The 21,664-nt window shown below is 33.6% G+C and overlaps 1 long non-coding RNA gene across 1 annotated transcript; it reads right to left on the minus strand.

The window, feature by feature from the left end:
• Positions 1 to 7,914: 7,914 nt before the first annotated feature.
• On the minus strand, positions 7,915 to 8,316 carry LOC142233581 (uncharacterized). Its single transcript, XR_012721442.1, has 2 exons — positions 8,206 to 8,316; positions 7,915 to 8,140 (listed from the first exon to the last, which is right to left on the minus strand). It is a non-coding gene; the product is annotated as an uncharacterized LOC142233581 (long non-coding RNA).
• Positions 8,317 to 21,664: the final 13,348 nt, after the last annotated feature.

Below are 21,664 nucleotides of genomic sequence, written 5' to 3' on the forward strand. Positions count from 1 at the left end.
AGAGAAGCAAATTTCATTCGATTCGGTTGTAATTAGGAACATGGTGTTAGTATATGATCTGTAACAACCGTGCCAGAATTGGTCCATATCGGTCCATAATTATATATAACCCCCATATAAAACATTCTCCAGATTTGACCTCCGGAGCCTCTTGGAGGAGCAAAATTCATTCGATCCGGTTCAAATTAGGAACGTGGTGTTAGTGTATGGTCGCTAACAACCATACCAAAATTTGTCCAATCACACAAAAATTGGTCCATATCGGTTCATAATCATGGTTTCCACTAGAGCCAAAAATAATCTACCAAAATTTTATTTCTATAGAAAATTTTATCAAAATTTTATTTCTATAGAAAGTTTTGTCAAAATTGTATTTCTAGAGAAAATTTTGTTAAAATTTTATTCGGTTCATAATAAAATTTTCATCATTATCAAAATTTTATTTCTATAGAAAATTTTGTCAAAATTTTGTTTCTATAGAAAATTTTGTTCAAATTTTATTCGGTTCATAATAATGGTTGCCACTCGAGCCAAAAATAATCTACCAAGATTTTATTTCTATAGAAAATTTTGTCAAAATTTTTATTTCTATAGAAAATTTTGTGAAAATTTTATTTCTATAGAAATTTTTGTCAAAAATTTCTTTCTATAGAAAATTTTGTCAAAATTTTTATTTCTATAGAAAATTTTGTGAAAATTTTATTTCTATAGAAAATTTTGTTAAAATTTTATTTCTGTAGAAAATGTTGTCAAAATTTTATGTCTACTTTGTCAAACTGAATTATATACGTATTGGATCGATCTTTTTATACCCTCCATCATAGGATGGGGGTATATTAACTTTGTCATTCCGTTTGTAACACATCGAAATATTGCTCTAAGACCCCATAAAGTATATATATTCTGGGTCGTGGTGAAATTCTGAGTCGATCTAAGCATGTCCGTCCGTCCGTCTGTTGAAATAACGCTAACTTCCGAACGAAACAAGCTATCGACTTGAAACTAGGCACAAGTAGTTGTTATCGATGTAGGTCGGATGGTATTGAAAATGGGCCGTATCGGTCCACTTTTACGTATAGCCCCCATATAAAGGGACCCTCAGATTTGGCTTGTGGAGCCTCTAACAGAAGCAAATTTCATCCGATCCGGCTGAAATTTGGTACATGATGTTGGTATATGGTCTCTAACAACCATGCAAAAATTGGTTCACATCGGTCCTTAATTATATATAGCCCCCATATAAACCGATCCCCAGATTTGGCTTGCGGAGCCTCAAAGAGAAGCAAATTTCATCCGATCCGGCTGAAATTTGGTACATGGTGTTGGTATATGGTCTCTAATAACCATGCAAAAATTGGTCCACATCGGTCCATAATTATATATAGCCCCCATATAAACCGATCCACATATTTGGCTTGCGAAGTCTCCAAGAGAAGCAAATTTCATCCAATCCGGTTGTAATTTGGAACATGGTGTTAGTATATGATCTTTAACAACCGTGCCAGAATTGGTCCATATCGGTCCATAATTATATATAGCCCCCATATAAAACATTCTCCAGATTTGACGTCCGGAGCCTCTTGGAGGATTAAAATTCATCCGATCCGGTTCAAATTAAGCACGTAGTGTTAGTATATGGTCGCTAACAACCATACCAAAATTGGTCCAATCACACAAAAATTGGTCCATATCGGTTCATAATCATGGTTGCCACTGGAGCCAAAAATAATCTACCAAAATTTTATTTCTATAGAAAATTTTGTCAAAATTTTATTTCTATAGAAAATTTTGTCAACATTTTATTTCTATAGAAAATTTTGTCAACATTTTATTTCTAGAGAAAATTTTGTTAAAATTTTATTCGGTTCATAATAAAATTTTCATCATTGTCAAAATTTTATTTCTATAGAAAATTTTGTCAAAATTTTATTTCTATAGAAAATTTTGTTCAAATTTTATTCGGTTCATAATCATGGTTGCCACTCGAGCCAAAAATAATCTACCAAGATTTTATTTCTATAGAAAATTTTGACAAAAATTTATTTCTATAGAAAATTTTGTTAAAATTTTATTTCTCTAGAAATTTTTGTCAAAATATTCTTTCTATAGAAAATTTTGTCAAAATTTTTATTTCTATAGAAAATTTTCTGAAAATTTTATTTCTATAAAAAATTTTGTTAAAATTTTATTTCTGTAGAAAATTTTGTCAAAATTTTATGTCTACTTTGTCAAACTGAATTATATACGCTTTGGATCGATCTTTTTTGATTTAATATATACCACGTATGGACTTACATACAATTTAGAAGATGGTGTTAGGAGTTTTTAAGATACCTTGCCATCGGCAAGCGTTACCGCAACTTAAGTAATTCGATTGTGGATGGCAATGTTTAGATGAAGTTTCTACGCAATCCATGATGGAGGGTACATAAGCTTCGGCCTGGCCGAACTTACGGCCGTATATACTTGTTTGATTTAATATATACCACGTATGGACTTACATACAATTTAGAACATGGTGTTAGGAGGTTTTAGGATATCTTGCCAAGCGTTACCGCAACTTAAGTAATTCGATTGTGGATGGCAGTGTTTAGATGAAGTTTCTACGCAATCCATGATGGAGGGTACATAAGCTTCGGCCTGGCCGAACTTACGGCCGTATATACTTGTTGTTTTTGATTTTAGCTTAAAACCATGCATTGAATAAACTATAAGCAAACCAACAATAACAAACAAAACAAAATTTTATTTCTATAGAAAATGCTGTCAAGATTTTATTTCTATAGAAAATTTTCTCAAAATTTTATTTCTATAGAAAATTTTTCTCAAAACTTTATTTCTATAGAAATTTTTTCTCAAAATTTTATTTCTATAGAAAATTTCGTCAAAATTTTATTTCTATAGAAAATTTTGTCAAAATTTTATTTCTATAGAATTTTTATACCCTCCACCATAGGATGGGGGTATATTAACTTTGCCATTCCGTTTGTAACACATCGAAATATTGATCTAAAACCCCATAAAGTATATATATTATGGGTCGTGGTGAAATTCTGAGTCGATCTGAGCATGTCCGTCCGTCCGTCCGTCCGTCTGTTGAAATCACGCTAACTTCCGAACGAAACAAGCTATCGACTTAAAACTTGGCACAAGTAGTTGTTATTGATGTAGGTCGGATGGTATTGCAAATGGGTCATATCGGTCCACTTTTACGTATAGCCCCCATATAAACAGACCCCCAAATTTGGCTTGCGATTGCTCTAAGAGAAGCAAATTTCATCCGATCCGGCTGAAATTTGGTACATGGTGTTAGCATATGGTCTCTAACAACCATGCAAAAATTGGTCAATATCGGTCCACTTTTACGTATAGCCCCCATATAAACGGGCCCCAAAATTTGGCTTGCGATCGCTTTAAGAGAAGCAAATTTCATCCCATCCTGCTGAAATTTGATACAATGTATTAGTATATGGTCTCTAACAACCATGCAAAAATTGGTCCATATCGGTCCACTTTTACGAATAGCCCCCATATAAACGGACCCCCAAATTTGGCTTGCGATCGCTCTAAGAGAAGCAAATTTCATCCGATCCTGCTGAAATTTGGTACATGGTGTTAGTATATGGTCTCTAACAACCATGCAAAAATTGGTCCATATCGGTCCATAATTACATATAGCCCCCCATATAAACCGATCCCCCGATTTGGTTTGCGGAGCCTCTAAGGGAACCAAATTTCATCCGATCCGGCTGAAATTTGGTACATGGTGTTGGTATATGTTCTCTAATGGCCATGCAAAAATTAGTCCATATCGGTCCATAATTATATATAGCCCCCATATAAATCGATATGATATGGTAGTATATGATATTTAACAACCATGCCAAAAGTGGTCCATATCAGTCCATAATCATATATAGCCCCCATATAAACTGATCCAGAAATTTGGTTTTGGAGCCTCTTGGAGGAGCAAATTTCATCCGAGTCAGTTGAAATTTGGTACATTGTGCTAGTATAAGGCCGTTAACAACCATGCCTAACTAGGTCCATATCGGTCTATAGTTATATATAGCCCTCAGATAAATCGATCCCCAATCACACAAAAATTGGTCCATATCAATAATTGTATATAGCCGCCATACAAGTGACCCCCATATTTCAATCAAAAGTCCATATCGATTCGTAATTATTTGTAGACTTACATACCTTTTTGTCAAATATATACCACGTATGGACTAACTCACAATTTAGAAAATGATTTAAGATACCACAACCCAAGTAATTCCATTGTGGAATTTTCTTTCGTAGAATCATTCTTTCGAAGAAGGTTCTACGCAATCCATGGTGCAGGGTACATAAGATTCGGCCTGGCCGAACTTACGGCCGTTTATAATTGTTTTTTTTTTTCAAAATTGTATTTGTATAGAAAATTTTGTCAAAATTTTATTTCTATAGAAAATTATGTCAAAATTTTATTTCTGTAGAAAATTTTGTCCAAATTTTTTTTTTTCTCGAGAAAATTTTGTCAAAATACGGCAAGTGTTACCGCAATTCTAGTAATTCGATTTTGGATGACAGTCTGTAGTAGAAGTGTCTATGCAATCGATGGTGGAGCGTACATAAGATGCGGCCTGGCCGAACTTACGGTCATATGTACTTCTAAAGGTTTGCAACTGTCGCAAAGTGGTAAACGTCACATACACGTCGTAAATGTAGAAAAAGTAGCAAACTCGGAAACTCAAAATACTTCAGTTCTTTCAGGTAGATAAACAACTTGTAGAGTTATTTCAATTGGAAAGAAAAAAAAAACGTTTAGAAAACGTGTACGGAAACGTTTTTCTTGAATTTCTTCGAAAATTTTAAACTTTTATCACAAAAAAAAAATCATTTGTAACAAAATTTTAATTTTTTTAATAAAAAAATATTTTTGAACCAACAACACAGTTCATTTCGTTTGTATCAAGCACTGTTATTTTCTAACTTTAAGTCTTTAACCTTTTCGGAATCTTCCGAACATATCTGGAATATATGTAAAAAAACTCTTTGGTGTTTGGTCGGAGCGAGGATCGAACCCAGAAACTTTGGTATGCAAGGCGGACGTAGCAACCACTGCTCCACGGTGCCCAACTAAATGTATGTTTCTGTTAAATAAAATTTTTTTTAATCGGCTCGTGGGCGCCGCAAGCTATACTATATAAATATAACTTACATGGATACTTGTCTATTGATGACAATAACAGCTACATAACTCAGTGTATAGTGTGTTGGCTTACAAATTGCATTTTTTGCACGTTGAAGAAAAGTTCTCCGATTTCCTTGGCAATTTTAGGGATTGTTGAGGTTCGTCTTAGACAAAAAAATATATTTTTCGAAGTTTGGTGGTCTGGAAGGAGACAATTTTATTTTAACATATCCGATTTACTTTAAATTCACAGAAAACATTGGGGGAGGTTATGAAAGTAATACAGCATACTTACCTTTTCGATATGTGGTCCGACTGTTTGAGGAAGGTTGGGATAAGCCATAAACAGGAACACCATGAAAAAAGTGGCCACCAAAAAAAGAGAAACTGTAGATTTATTTTAGAAAAATTTAACGAAAATAGTTTACTAATTTATTATAGTTCCATACAAATAAGTTAATAATGTTTGTCAAATTTAAGAAAATTTTTGAAAAAAAAATATTTTTTCCTTCCACCATAGGATGGGGGTTATATTAACTTTGTCATTCCGTTTGTAACACATCGAAATAATGCTCTAATTGAAATTTGGTACATGATTTTGGTATATGGTCTCTAACAACCATGCAGACATTGGCCCACATCGGTTGATAATTATATAAAGAGCCCCCATATAAACCGATCCCCAGATTTGGCTTGCGGAGGCTCAAAGATAAACAAATTTCATCGGATCCGGCTGAAATTTGGTACATGGTGTTGGTATATGGTCTCTAACAACCATGTTAAAATTGGTCCACATTGGTCCATAATTATATATAGCCCCGATATAAACCGAACCCCAGATTTGGCTTGCGGAGCCTCTAAGAGAAGCAAATTTCATCCGATCCGGCTGAAATTTGGTACATGGTGTAAGTACATGGTCTCTAACAACCATGTTAAAATTGGTCGACATCGGTCCATAATTATATATAGCCCCCATATAAACCGATCCCCAGATTTGGCTTGCGGAGCCTCTAAGAGAAGAAGAGAAGACGGTGTTAGGAGGCCTTAAGATACCTTGCCATCGGCAAGCGTTACCTCAGCCCAAGTAATTCGATTGTGGATGGCAGTGTTTAGAAGCAGATTCTACGCAATCCATGGTGGAGGGTACATTAGCTTCGGTCTGGCCGAACTTACGGCCGTATATACACGCAAAAAAATAATTCTTTCCTCCCAAACGAAATTTTAGACAAACAAAGTTCGTTTCTCATTTGCTTTTCGCTGTAAGGAAGTGTATTTGGAAGAAAAGTATATACTTTTTGTGATAAACGTTTATTCTTTTCCAGGATTTCATAAAGACAAACTCAAAAAAAAAAAAAAAAAACATTATTTTCTTGCTAATTGCATTGTCCCTCACATCTTTCTCACATCCACGAGGATTTTTAGTTCTTAACACCTTTTCCTGTAATACCAACAATGTAGAAGAAATTATACAATTTTATAAATTTTTAAAATTTTGTTTACCTTTCGCCTGGACGGAGAATCGAACCGCGGACCATGCACATTGTAAGCCAACACACTAACCACTGAGCTATGTACCTGTTATGGTTATCAATAGAAAAATATCCATATAAGTTATATTTATATAGCATAGCTTGCGGCGCCCACGAACCGAATAAACAAAGTTTATTTAACAGAAACAAACATTTAGTTTGGCACCGTGGAGCAGTGGTAGCTACGTCCGACTCTCATGCCAAGGGTCGTGGGTTCGATCCCTGCTTCGGCCAAAGTTTTTTTTTTTTTGATTTTGTTTTTTTTTTACATATATTCCAGATATATTCGGAAGATTCCGAAAAAATGTTCAACATTACATTGTACTATATTAAATTTTGAACTGTAAAATGTGTCTTATTAAAGACCTAAAGTCAGAAAAGAACAGTGTTTAATATAAACGAAATGGACTGTGTTGTTATTTCAAAAATAACTTTTTTTATTGAAAAAATAAAAATTTTGTAACAAACGAATTTTTTTGGTGATAAAAGTTTAAAATTTTCGAAGCAATTCAAAAAACTCTTACAAAAGAAAAACGTTTTCGGTACACGTTTTCCAAATGTTTTTTTTCTTTGCGTGTACTTGTTTTGTTTCAAATAGTATAAAAACAGAGTAAGAATTAATAAAATAGTACAAATCATTTAAATTTTGCCGAAAAAAATGCTAAATCCAATCTGAAAAAAATTGTAATTTTTTGAAAATATTTGAGGTCAAACATTTTCGACAAGCGTTAGAATTCATTAAAAATTATAAAAATTATTTATTTGACAAAATATCACAAAATTTTTTAATTTACATCCATACAGAAAAAAGTGAATAATTGAATCAAATACAAAAATTGTGAATTCAATTATTTTTGTATTTGATTTTCAGCTTATGACGAAAATTGTAAATCCAATTACCCAAATTGTAAGGTTGTCATAAAACTATTTTCAAATGAAGTAATATTTGCGTTGAGTATAAATGTAATTGGAATTTGTCAAAATATTCAAATGACATAGTACTCAATCCAAATACATTAGTATTTGAAGTATATGAAGTGTTTTCAATTACAGTCGTAATTGAACTGAGTACAATGTTTATAGGATTTTGTAACCTATACAATTACTATCGTAATTGTGTTTATTACGATGTTAATACAATCTTTGTACTATAATATTATATTATAATATTAATTTAAGAATATTATACAAATACACTCTGAAAAAGGTTTAATGCTTTTTATTATAAAAAAGAAATTCTGAAAATATGTATAATTGAAAATACAGCGAAGTACATGTTTGGTAGAAAAATACAGAATATTCATTATAAACGACGTATTTAACAGGCTAACTCACAAAGAAAAAACTGTTTTTGAATTATCTGTACTACCTGCTGAAATTTCCCAAATCTTCCTCATTTATATGCGATTTGTTTAGGCATCCTGGTCTTCTGTAATACAAACATCCATTCATTTCAAAGTTTCGAAAATATTTCAAAGTTCTACATGATTTTACCTTCTGTTGCTGGGAAGAAATCCTCGAAATCCCCGTTTTCGAAGTAAACACATTTTCCTCTAGGCCACATATTTTTGACAGTCGGCTTATATCCATTAATAGGGCAATTTGACGTGTAAGTTAATACATTTGGTTTCTTTTTCGTTAAAAAAATATTCTTTATTTTCATTTTATTTTTCTCACAACTACTGTCTCTGCCCATTGGCAACTTACAACTAGTGTCACTGCCCATTGGCAACTTGCAACTGCCTAGTATAACTTAAAGCTATCTTTTTTAAAAAAGCAAGCATAACTGCTGACAAATCTAAATATGTTAAATAAATATTTTCCACTGCTGACTTAGTGTCTGCAGAATAGTGTAATATGAAACTTTTGTTTTTCAATTCCACAATTCGGGTCGCGCGTGTGGCAAAGAATGCAAAGAAGCAAAAAATGACAAATAAAAAATATACAAAAATATTTGAAGATATTCGATCCCGTATCTTAACTCCTCCCCTCGTAAAATCAATCGTCCCGATTGTTAAAAAGTTGGGAGATCATTAGCACTACAGAATTTTCTCGTAGTTTCCGGTAAAGAAGATGAAGCGTTTGGAATAGTTTCTTCATTGACTATTTTAATTACGTTAATATCCGAATTGTTTTTATGTTTGCGAAAAAGTAAGCAAATTGCAAACGCTAGTATAACAAATAATCCGATATTACTACAAAACATTAATTTTCCTTTAGTTGATATGGAATTTATTGAATCAATATTATTATTTTGCAAATTTTTCATCATTTCTAACGATAGGACTTCTTCAATTAATGATTTATTTGTTGTTATTTGTAGCAAAGCCGGAAGGGGTTTCAAAGTCGAAATTTCTCTTGAAATGAATGTTCGATTCTCTATTTTTATTGATTCATTGTGGAATTGAATTAAGTACGATCCCGATAATTCGTATGTCTTATTTTCTGATACTTCGACGATACCGTTAAATTTGTTCAAAAATATAATTCCCGGATGTAATTCTTGTATTTTAATGACATGTTGATTATTTGTAAACGTGCAATTATGATTCTTGCTTTTCAAAAGTGAAGGTATACAATTAGTGTTACTTATATCAGTTAAATGTTCAGTATTGCATATTGTTAATTTATTAAATTGATTACATTCATTTATAATTTCAAAAAATCTATTTTCACATTTAATTATATTTTCTTTATTAATTTTTGTAATTATTTTGTCTTGGTTTACTGGTTTAATTAATAACTTTTCACAATTCGTTCGTTCGATTGATGGCAAGCTAACAATATAAACTAGTGACGAATGGTCAGTTGCTATTTTAATTTTTGCAAATCCTAAAGCTTCTTCCAAATTATTATATGGAAATTCCTCATGATCCAGAAACTCTTTAGATTCGTTAATTTCTTTTTCTGATAATATGAACGAATTTACTACACCTGCTTTAGCCCATTGCAGAGCGTACTCTATATTAGTTATTTCTGTTTTTAGAATGTTAATTTTGGTCCGAATAGATTCTTCTAATGTCCTTTGAACTTCTTCGAATGATTGAATTGTTTTAATAATTGTATTGGTTGTACTAGTCAGTTTGTTAATCCTTTCTATTGTGTTTTCGTTGATTAGTCTCTGTCGTTCATTATTTCTTAACAGTCCGTTAATTTTGTTTACTACAATGTCATGGTCGTCGTGGTCTGGTGAGCCTGCTATCCATTTCCAAGCTGATCCCAATAAATTAATTGATCGTTTGACTCTTGGTCTCATTTTTCTTATTTGAGTTTTTAATTGATAGATCTCATGTCGTAAGTACGGAAGTATTGTTCTATTTCGGAGTACTTTTTCGTCAATGTCTCTTTCCAAGTTGTCAATGGTTCGTTCATAGTCATTTAATTCAATAATATGAATAAGCTTAAAATTTCCATTCTGTATCCTCGCTTGGCCTAAATGAATTGTTATTAATTGAGAATTTGTATAGTCCAATATTTGGACTTCAGTTCCGCAAATTGTGAACAATGTTAAAAACAATATTAAAGGAATCATATTCTAAAAAAAAAAAAATATTTCAAATATCTAATTAGGTTTTGATATTATCTTTGTGGATTATCCTATTACGAAAATTAATTCTAATCTTATTTCCTAAGTCTTCCTTAACTTTTTGTTTCCTGAAACGTGGTAATAATTTATTTCTTTGTCCAATGATTTTCTCGTAAACTATGTCGCCTTCTTCATATGTTTTTACTTGATTTGACTTATTCTTTAATAACATTTTCTCCTGCGCCTTCTTAAGAGTTCCTACTAAATTATGCTGTACTTTGTTAAAAAATATATCTATTGGTTTACTTTGTGTCACGGAATGTATTGTCTGATTATATTGTTGGGCCGCTCTATAAAAGGTTTCTCTATCATCCACTAAATGAAATTCGTCTTTAATACACCTTGCTATCTCTGTTAGGGTAGAATGGACTCTTTCGATTTGGCCATTCGTTGTGCTATGACGTGGGGTACAAAAATATAGTTCAATTCCTAATCTTTGCATAAGAGATTTAAATTGTGCAGTGCAAAAGCCTGGTTCGTTATCTAATGTAATTTTTCTTGCATTTGGGAAGGATTGTAAAACATCTAAAATTTTTTCACCTAAATTAGTTTTATCTTCTATGTCTTTTATAACTAAAAATTTTGAATAAGAGTCTATGCAAGTTATAAATTTCAAACCTTCTGCATAGAAAATGTCTATATTTAGATACTCCCCCTCCTTGTTGGGAATCGGAGCCTCTCCGATTGGGACTTTTTGAGGATGTCTGTTATATTTATGCCTGTTGCATATAGTACAATGTCTGATGTATTCTTTAAAGTCTTTTGCCATTTTTGGCCAATAGTATTGTTTATAAATCTGTTTATGATTTTCTCTACAGCTTCGATGAGCTCGAGAATGTGTGTCCTGTATTATACTCTGTTGGTCATCAACATTTGTTACGTCTATTGGAAAAATACGCGTGTAAACAAATTTATTTGTAAAAACTCCTTTTACCGTCTCTTTAAAATCATAAAGATCCTCTTGAGTGCAATGGATCGCAGTTACTAAATTTGGCCTAAGAAATTCAATAAGGATGGATTTTAAATTTTCCCTGGTGTCATATTCGATGATATGTCTAGTCCTTTCAAAGTTCACTATTGTTTGGTGCAATGAAAAATTAGATTTACTTAAAAGAATCTGTTGTTTAAACTCGTTTAGAGGTTTTGCAATTTCTGTAATATGAAAATCATCACTACTTTCTGTGGAATGTTGGGTTTCACGCAAAAAAACCTTCATCAGATATATTATTTAAATACTGTCGAGAAAGAGCATCTGCGACAACATTACTGACCCCTGGTTTATAAATCATTTTGGGAGAAAACTCCTCAATAAAAGAACGCCATCTTTTAATTTTTGCATTAGGATTACGTGTGGAAATAGCGAATGTTAGTGGTTGGTGATCTGTATGGATTTCTATATTTGAGCTACCGTATAAATAGTTCCTTAAATTTTTTAAAGCCCAAACTATGGCATAGAGTTCCTTTTCGTTTGTTGCGTAGTTCTTTTCTGTCGAGTTTAATGTTTTGGAAATGAAAGTGATGGGTTTGCCCTCTTGACTAAGCACAGCTCCTATTGCGTCATTAGAGGCATCAGTAGTTAATACGAATTTTTTGTTGAAATCAGGCTGTACTAATTCTACTTGTTCTAAAAGCAATTTTTTTAATTTCTCAAATGTTAAGATTCCTTCTTCATCAATTTTTATTTCAATTTTTTTCGAAAGGTGTTGAGATACTTTACCATTTTCCCCTGTCAAGTATCTAGTTAACGGTTTTGCTATGTCCGCGTAGTTTTTAATAAATTTTCTATAATATCCGATCATGCCGAGAAAACTTCGGAGTTGTCTTAGAGTTTTAGGCAATGGATATTCATTAATCGTTACTATTTTCTTTGGATCAGTTTTAATTACGTTTTGAGCAACAACGTAACCCAGGAATTCTACTTCCTTTTCATAGAATTTAGATTTTTCTAAAGATATTTTCATATTGGACTCTTTTAGTTTATTTATTATTAAACTCAAATGTTCAGAATGATCTTTTATAGTGGACGAGTAGACGATTATATCGTCTATATAAACGTGACAAAATTTTCCTATAAATTCGCGAAGGATATCATCCATAGCGCGTTGAAAAATGCTTGGACTATTTTTTAGCCCAAAGGGTAATCTAATAAATTCATATTTTCCGTTATTAACGGAAAATGCCGTTTTTTCTATGTCTTGTTCTTTCATAAGAATCTGATGAAATCCAGATTCCAAATCTATCGTGGAAAAATACTTTGCTGTCCCCAAATTGGACAATATTACATTACAGTCGGGTATTGGGTATTTATCAGAAATTGTCTGTTCATTCAATTTTTTATAATCAATAACCATTCGCATCTTTTGCGTTCCATTCTCATTTGTTCCCTTTTTTGGAACAACCCATATGGGTGAATTGTAGGGACTTTTACTAGGACGTATAATTCCGTCCTCTAATAACCTTTTTACTTCTTGATTTACAAAACTGTTGGCAGAGAGGGGATAGGGATATTGCTTGCTCCATATAGGGGCTTCAGCAATTGTACGTATCTCTGCTTTAACATCCGTCCTAAACGGTAGATTCATATTTATGCCGGAATGTAACTTTTCTATATTCTGTACAACATTCCTTTTCAAAATATTTATCGAATCTTTACTTTCGTCATAAAGATTCTCATTATTTACCACACTTTCACTAAAAACATTGCTTTTAACGTTGTCTACTAAATTATCATTTTCACGAATTATATTTAGCGGTTCGCAGTTTATAATTTTCTCACAATGGTTACCACAAGTTAAAATACCTTCCTTAAAATTCAATATTATATTAGCTTTCTTCATAAAGTTATACCCGATAAGAATGTCCGCTTCTAAATTTGAAATTTCATAAAATCTCTCTTTGAAACCAAAAACCGTTGCTTCATAAAAATAATTGATGATGGTAAAACCATTGATGGTTCTTACCCTTTTTTTAATTTCTAATTCTTTTCTATTCGTGAGAACACCCGGACTACAGTAACAGCTAGTTGCGCCACTGTCTATCAAAATTCTGAGTCGTCTTCCTGTAGATGCTGTCCTGATGATGTAGGGCAGTCCGATCCTACTCCTAAAAAAGACTCCTCGTGTAAGTTGTTTATCCTTTGTGTCTTGTGTTTAGGTTGGTGGCTAAGTTGGCCACTGCTTGTAATCTGTCTTTTAACACCGTACTGATTACTATGGTGTTGCGGTTTGTAGTGGTTATTATGGTAAAAGGGTGTCTTGGTTACGATATTTTGGGAACTTCCTAATTCCATAGGTTCTGGTTTGGATTCAATCTGTCTGTTAAACTGTTGGTTAAAATGTGGTTCAGGCTGTCTATTAAAATGTTGGTTAAAATGTGATTCCTTTCGACCACGATTAGGAAAACGTAAATAACTCGGGGATTTAAAATTATTTTGACTATTCTGCCTACTAAAATGAAAGGCAAAATTAGCTCGAATTTTGTTGGATTCCAGTTCTTGGGCCTTTGCTAACGCATCTGGCAAACTACTTGGTGATATGGAAAACAATATATCGTTCAATGGAGGATTTAATCCTGTCATAAATACTCTAAGAGCGTACTGTCTATTGCGGTTGTTTAATTCCTTGGTCAGGTTCGAATTATTTCCGTGTGTCATTATTGTTTTATTAATTAGATCGGTTAGTTTTTTATTTACCTCATTATAATAGGTCATTATTGACTGTGGTCCCTGCCTCATTACACTGAGTTCCTGTTCGATAAGATGTAGTGGTCTTTTGTCCGCATACGCAAAATCTAAACGACTGATAATAGCGTCAAAATTTAGAACAGTTCCATGGTTAGTTAATGTGTCATTAGCTTCGTCTATAATTTTATTACGCAGAATGGTTAGAGCAGAGTAGTATCGCTTACTACCTCTGGTATACAAGTTCATGGTATGGGTTGCAGCTTCACGCCAGCTGACATACGAATTTTTGCCGTCAAACGTCGGCATAGATTTAACTACGTCTAGCGGTTCGTCACATCGAACGCCTATTTGAATGACTTCTTCCTCAAATTCTGTAACCGCATCAGAAGAGGTTAATCGCCCTAAGCTCCTAGTTATCTCCTCTATTTTGGTCAACAACGGACTTGTCTGTGCTATGATTAAAGCTTTTACTTCCTCTGTTGTAGCCATGGTGTTGGTGCTTAGTGAACTGAACAACTGTGACAAGTTATTAATTTCTGAATCCAGTTTTGACAATTTTCCAGTATTAGTTACAACAAATCAATCTCTTTTTTTAATACGCAGTAATTTTATCAACAGAAAGTATTATAGGCAATTCAACACAAATATATTCTATCGAAAGTATGGCTTAACAATTATTTAATATTTTGTAGTTATTTTTCCTTTATATCAACACAGTAACACAATTTCGCACAAATTCAAGACATTCAAAGATTATATGGTTCAATAAGATCTATATTTGTTCAATAGTTTAATATTCAAATCATTCAATAATTTCAAACAAAATCTGTATTTTTATATAGTATATAAAAGATTTTTAAAAGTCTAAATAATATTAATATAAATGACAATATTCTTACTATTCTTAGCTATAGTTGTAGGTGGTTGATGTTCCTGGTAATGATGATGATGTCGTCTTATTTGCTGTTGTTGATAATGATGTCGTCTTGGTTGCTGTTTCTGATGATGATAATGTTGTCGTCTGGGTTGTTGTTTCTTCTCTTATAGCATTTAGTTGGTTTTTCTCTTGCAATTTTAGATTTTAGCTTTCAATGTTTAATTTCTTCGTGAGATTTTTGTTTTATTTGTTAATGATTGACGGCACAGTCATTCGTAAATATTTTTGTTCAATTTGTTAATAATTCACGCACTGTCTTAGTTTTTTTCTTCTCTTATTGAGAATACTTTTAATTTTTTCTCCTTTTTTAGGATACTTTTTTATCACCTTGTAGCAAATAGTTCACTGCACAGTTATATAGTTTTTTTCTTCTCTTTATTGAGAATACTTTTAAATTTTTCTCCTTTTTTTTTTTTCAAGGATACTTTTTTGTCACTTTGTAGCAAATAATTCACTGCACAGTTATATAGTTTTTTTCTTCTCTTTATTGAGAATACTTTTAATTTTTTCTCCTTTTTTTCAAGGATACTTTTTTGTCACTTTGTAGCTTTGGAACACCACCGAAGTCCTTACTTTTTCTTTTCAGGACATAACTTTTCGATGGGACATCCCGGACGAACCCCCAGTTAATACATTTGGTTTCTTTTTCGTTAAAAAAATATATTCTTTATTTTCATTTTATTTTTCTCACAACTACTGTCTCTGCCCATTGGCAACTTACAACTAGTGTCACTGCCCATTGGCAACTTGCAACTGCCTAGTATAACTTAAAGCTATCTTTTTTAAAAAAGCAAGCATAACTGCTGACAAATCTAAATATGTTAAATAAATATTTTCCACTGCTGACTTAGTGTCTGCAGAATAGTGTAATATGAAACTTTTGTTTTTCAATTCCACAATTCGGGTCGCGCGTGTGGCAAAGAATGCAAAGAAGCAAAAAATGACAAATAAAAAATATACAAAAATATTTGAAGATATTCGATCCCGTATCTTAACTTGTACACGACCTAATTGTAAAAACAAAATAGAAAGAATGTAATTGTATATATATTCCAAAGCTTATTCGCAAGTTTTTAAACGACCCAATTCAGGATGTGTGTAAGTTTACACAACGAAAGAAATCATTTACATATTTTATTAAAGTTTTCAGCGAATTTTAAAAATTAAATATTAAATTAACTTTCCATAGTAAAAAGTTTGTGCTGTGATACTTTCGTCGTGATCCCGACTAATAGTCGAAGTCACGAGAATTCTCGTGAGTCTAAAAATTGTTGTGAACCGTTAATCGTCTTTAAAAGTTCTGTTTGCGTGAACGTACATGAGTATTTCGTGAATGTGCTTGAGAGAGAGAAAGAATTCTACCAACACGTCACAGGTTAGACTCACAATGAAAATGTTCATTTTTACGAAGAGAATTCTTTCAGTGTAGTTTCCAAAAAACGCGCTTGACCAAAAAAACTGGTATTTAGATAAAGGTACTTACCTGCGATAAAAATACGATATGGTGCACCAAAAATGTTGTAAATGTTAACATTTCGAATCGCGGTACCGATACCACGGTTTATTTGCGGGTAAATTCGACCATGTTCTTAAGAAGATTCTTAATAATAACAATAAATGACATTTTATTGTTTGTATTAATTTATTTTTCGTTACGTAGCAACGTCATAAACAGTTTTATCAGGCAATTACGCATTATACTTAAATCAATAACTTTTATACTTGGTCCAATTGAACATAGTAATTGATGTGTTGTGAATTCAATTACCAGTGCATTTTGATATTTTTGCCAGTTTTTCATTCAACCAATTATTTTCATGTTTGACTTAATAAAAATCGTATTTGATATAATTTTTTCATTCAATTATGCCAATAATTGATTTTTATTTTGCTTCAGTTTTTTCTGTGCAAAACATTGAATTCGGATCACACCTAAAGAAGTGATGCAAATTCAGTGCAACGGCTTTTGAAGTGGAGGACATCCGTCCTATGACAAGCCCATGTTAAATTCATCGCTTCTGCGCAAATTTTCCACCACTTCCGGATCGAAAAAGAACATTTGCAGTACTTTTTGGTGATGCTTTTATTTTTTTTTTTGCTGGGTATCGCAATTTTCTAAGTAAATGTGATATTTTATACAAATACTTGCTCAGTTTTAGAAAATTCATTCTCAATATATGTTTATTTATTATTTATAGTTCCCCAGCAAATGTTAATTGTACATTTTACTTGTCATCGATTATTTCAGCGTTTTAATTTTATTTCTTATATCCCTCTCTATATTCTTTATATTCATGTTTATAGCATTAAATTACAAAATACCAGTGCAATACATTTTGCTGAAGAGTGAGCCCTAAACTACAAGAAAAAAAAAACAAATATCTGTTCGTTGTAATCACAAAGAGGAAAATCTCATTAAAAACTGATATCTGCAGTAAAATCATGTATTCTGTTTATGAGCAAATTTTTATTGAAAACATGGTAGATGCATACGAATGCTTAGTATTAAAATTCTGAAGCATTGTATGATTCAGGCTGTTGTTCTCGAACCCACACTAAAGTATTCACACCTGTGTACCTGGCCCCGAAAGCAAAGAGACACTCTAACATTCGCTGAAACAGTATATCCTGGGTATGGGAGTAATGTCATAAACATGTTCACGTAGAAATTTAAGAAATGCAACACGTAACATTACTGCCATTGCATGTCGCCGTAAGTTTACTCGTGCATTCGAATATGCGTTTGTCTTAACAGTTCTTCCTTTTTCAGATTTAAGTTTCATGTGACAACCCTCAAAGAATGTTTCGGGATGAGTATACACTAGATGGGATTAATAGCGAAGATGTGAAAAGATATATACAGTGGGGAGCAAAACCGAGTGCACGTTTTCACATTTTGCAATCTTTATTAAAAAGAAAATGTCTGCTTTAGCCCACAAAGATTGGTCCAATCTTTGTGGACTAAATGACTTAAAATAAGTTATATGGTCAGATGAAACAAAAATAAACCGCTTTCCATCCGATGCAAAAGAACAATAGCGGTAGCGACCTCAGATAACCTGGTAACGACAAAGCCTCCAAAAACACCACGTCGAGCAAACCGTTAAACAAAGAGGTGGTAGACCATAGTATGGGGATGGTGGCAAACTTGGCCGCTTGTTAGTAAAAAGGAATCGTGAAAAATGAGGCTACCTTGACATTTTGCAATCAAATTTCACTAACTTTGTGGAGGTTTTCGCCTACTTTGAGGAGCAAGCAAAATTTTCAAATGGCCGCCACAAAGCTCCGATCTCAATCCTATTGAAAATGTATGGTCCTTGGTTAAAAGGCGCTTGAGATTACACCAAATATCACCAAAACTGGCGACGAGATCTAGAGCCAAGTTCAGCACAATTAGTCGGATGTCACAAAAGAAATAATAACAAGTATATACAGTAGTAAGTTCTGCCAGGCCGAAACTTAAATACGCACCACGATCACCACCACGAATCAAATATAATAGTTTCCTTTGAAAATTTCAGGGGGGGTAAAACCCCAATTATTTAAATGATTACGAGGAAATTTAATTAATTTTGGAAATTTAACATTCAGTTTCAAGCAATTTTCATGATCAGTGCACCTTCTGTACCGTCAATATCTGAAATCGGTCTATGTTATATGGAGACCTTGCCAAATGGACCGATAAGAACTAAATCATATACACATTTTTGTGGGTCTAAAATGCCAGTATATTTTCAATTTGTGGCAAATCGGATAAAAACTACAATTTCTAGAAACCTTAGGAGTTAAAACGGGAGATCGGTCTAATGAAGGCTATGCCAAAAACACGGAGGGATACACACAGTAGTCAGCCCATCTAATTGTAGTTCTAGAATCTAGACCCCAAATCGGAGGGCCGGTTTATAAGGGGACTATATCAAAAACTGTACCGATACACAATATATTCGACACACCTCTTTATGGTCCTAGAATACCTCTAGATTTCCGATTTCAGGCAAGGATAAAAACTACGGATTCTAGAAGCCCAAGAAGTAAAATCGGAAGATCGGTCTCCAATTTCCGGCAAATTGGGTAAAAACTACGGATGCTAGAAGCCCAAGAAGTAAAATCGGGAGATCGGTCTATATGTGGGCTATATCAAAACATGGACGTGTAATTTCTTTTTTGGCATACCTATTTATGGTCCTATAATACCTCAAGATTTCCAATTTCAGGTGAATTGGGTAAAAACTACGGATTATAGAAGCCCAAGAGGTAAAGTAGGGAGATCGGTTTATATGGAAGCTATGTAAAATCTGGACCGATATTGCCCACCTTCGAACTTGGCCTGCGTGCAGACAAAAGACGATTCTGTGCAAAATTTTAGGACGATAGCTCTATTATTGTAGCGTGATTACAACAGACAGACACACGGACTTATAACCGATTTCAACCTTATTTGGCACACTTCACGATACTATTAAACATACTTCTTGTGTAAAATTTGAAGTACATCAGGCTTTTGAGGCCATAGAAGTGCAAATCGGACGAAAGATATATATGGCGATTTGGCTGATGCTTAGTATATTTTACGAGAGCTCCAAAATATTTGGCTGTGCGAAATTTTAGGAAAATACGTTGATAAATAAAGGGCGATACGGTCAAAATAATCATTATAAACTTGACGTATTTCTTTCAATTTTGCATTTAAAAAAACTGAACACCCCTCATTTTGAAGGTGTGTGTGTGTGTAGAATGTTGCTCCTATTTTGATTTTGGAATTCACTCTTCAGTTGTCAAAATGCCGTCCAAGCATGAAGAGCAGCGTATCAAAATCTTGCTCGCGCATCGCGAAAATCCGAGCTACTCGCACGCAAAGCTGGCAAAATCGCTAAAAGTTGCCAAATCAACCGTTACAAATGTAATTAAAGTGTTTGGGGAACGTTTGTCGATAGCTAGGAACTCTGGATCGGGGGAAAATCGAAAACCGGTAGCCGCTGAGACGAAAAAGAGAGTTGCCGGTAGTTTCAAGCGAAACCCTAACCTCTCTCCGAGATGCCGCAAATAAGCTGGGTGTATCGTCTACAACCGTGCATCGAGCCAAAAAACGAGCCGGACTATCGACTTACAAGAAGGTAGTGACTCCAAATCGCGATGATAAACAAAATACGACGGCCAAAGCGCGATCCCAGAGGCTGTAATGGACGACGAAACCTACGTCAAAGCCGACTACAAGCAGCTTCCGGGACAGGAGTTTTATACGGCAAAAGGAAGGGGAAAGGTAGCAGATATTTTCAAGCACATAAAACTGTCAAAGTTCGCAGAGAAATATCTGGTTTGGCAAGCCATCTGTACCTGTGGCTTGAAAAGCATCATTTTCATAGCTTCCGGGATTGTCAATCAAGAAATTTAGCGAAAGAGTGTTTGAATAAACGTCTGCTGCCTTTCCTGAAGAAACACGGTTGTTCTGTACTGTTTTGTCCGGATTTGGCATCTTGCCATGATGGTAAAAAGGCCATGGAGTGGTACGCCGCCAACAACGTGCAGGTGGTTCCCAAGGACAAGAACCCTCCCAACACGCCAGAGCTCCGTCCAATTGAGAAATACTGGGCTATTGTCAAGCGGAACCTAAAGAAGACCATAAAAACAGCCAAGGACGAGCAGCAGTTCAAGGCAAACTGGCTTTCTGCGGCGAAGAAGGTGGACAAGGTGGCTGTACAAAATCTGATGGTAGGTGTCAAGCGTGAGGCCCGGCAATTCGGATTTGGAAAAGCGAAAGCCTAACTGAATATTTTTCCTGAATTTTATACTAATTGAACTTGAAAAAGAAATTTAATTTGATTTTTTAAATAACCGATTTACACGCGTTTTCCCTTGACCAAATTTTGACCGTATCACCCTTTACGTCAATTATGACCAGATCAGTGATAAATATATATGGCAGCTATATCTAAATCTGAAAAGATTTTTTCAAAATCAATAGCGATTGTCTGTGAGCCAAATTAAATCCCTGTGCAAAATTTGAGGACGATTGAACTTAAACTGTGAGCTGTACTTTGCATACAAAATTACATACACAGACAAACGGACATCGCTAAATCGACTCAGAATTTAATTCTAAGACGACCGGTATACTAAACGATGGGTCTCAAACTTTTCCTTCTTGGCGTTACATACAAATGCACAAACTTATTATACCCTGTACCACAGTAGAGGTGAAGTGTATAAAAAAAGGTTCAAAAATGTGAGATGTTCACTTGAAACACAGTATAATTTTTAGTTAACCCTCTAATGCCCCATATTTTTTGCCAGCTGATTAAATATTCAATGTTAATGACACCAAAGCAAGAAAACTAAACTAGAATAAGTATATCGTTAGCAGAAATGCAAAAGAACGTAACTAACAAAAATTCGAAAAATGGTTTTTTGACTGCATTTGGCGTGTTTTATCAACAGCCATGGTCTCACAAACTTTAAGGTTGCTACGATCAAAAATAAGTCGGAGCGTTTTAATCAGTATTTAAAAAAAATGGTTACGTAAACATTATTTTTGCAGATTTTATAAGGTTTTTTTTCTCCTGTAAAAAATGAAAATTGTAGTTACGTTCTTTTGCCTTTCTGCCAACGATATACGGCAGTAAGTTCGGCCAGGCCGAAGCTTATGTACCCTCCACCATGGATTGCGTAGAAACTTCTTCTAAACACTGCCATCCTCAATCGAATTACTTGGGTTGCGGTAATGCTTGCCGATGGCAAGGTATCTTAAAAC

This window comes from Haematobia irritans, chromosome 4, assembly GCF_050003625.1.
Source record: "Haematobia irritans isolate KBUSLIRL chromosome 4, ASM5000362v1, whole genome shotgun sequence".
NCBI lineage: Eukaryota > Metazoa > Arthropoda > Insecta > Diptera > Muscidae > Haematobia > Haematobia irritans.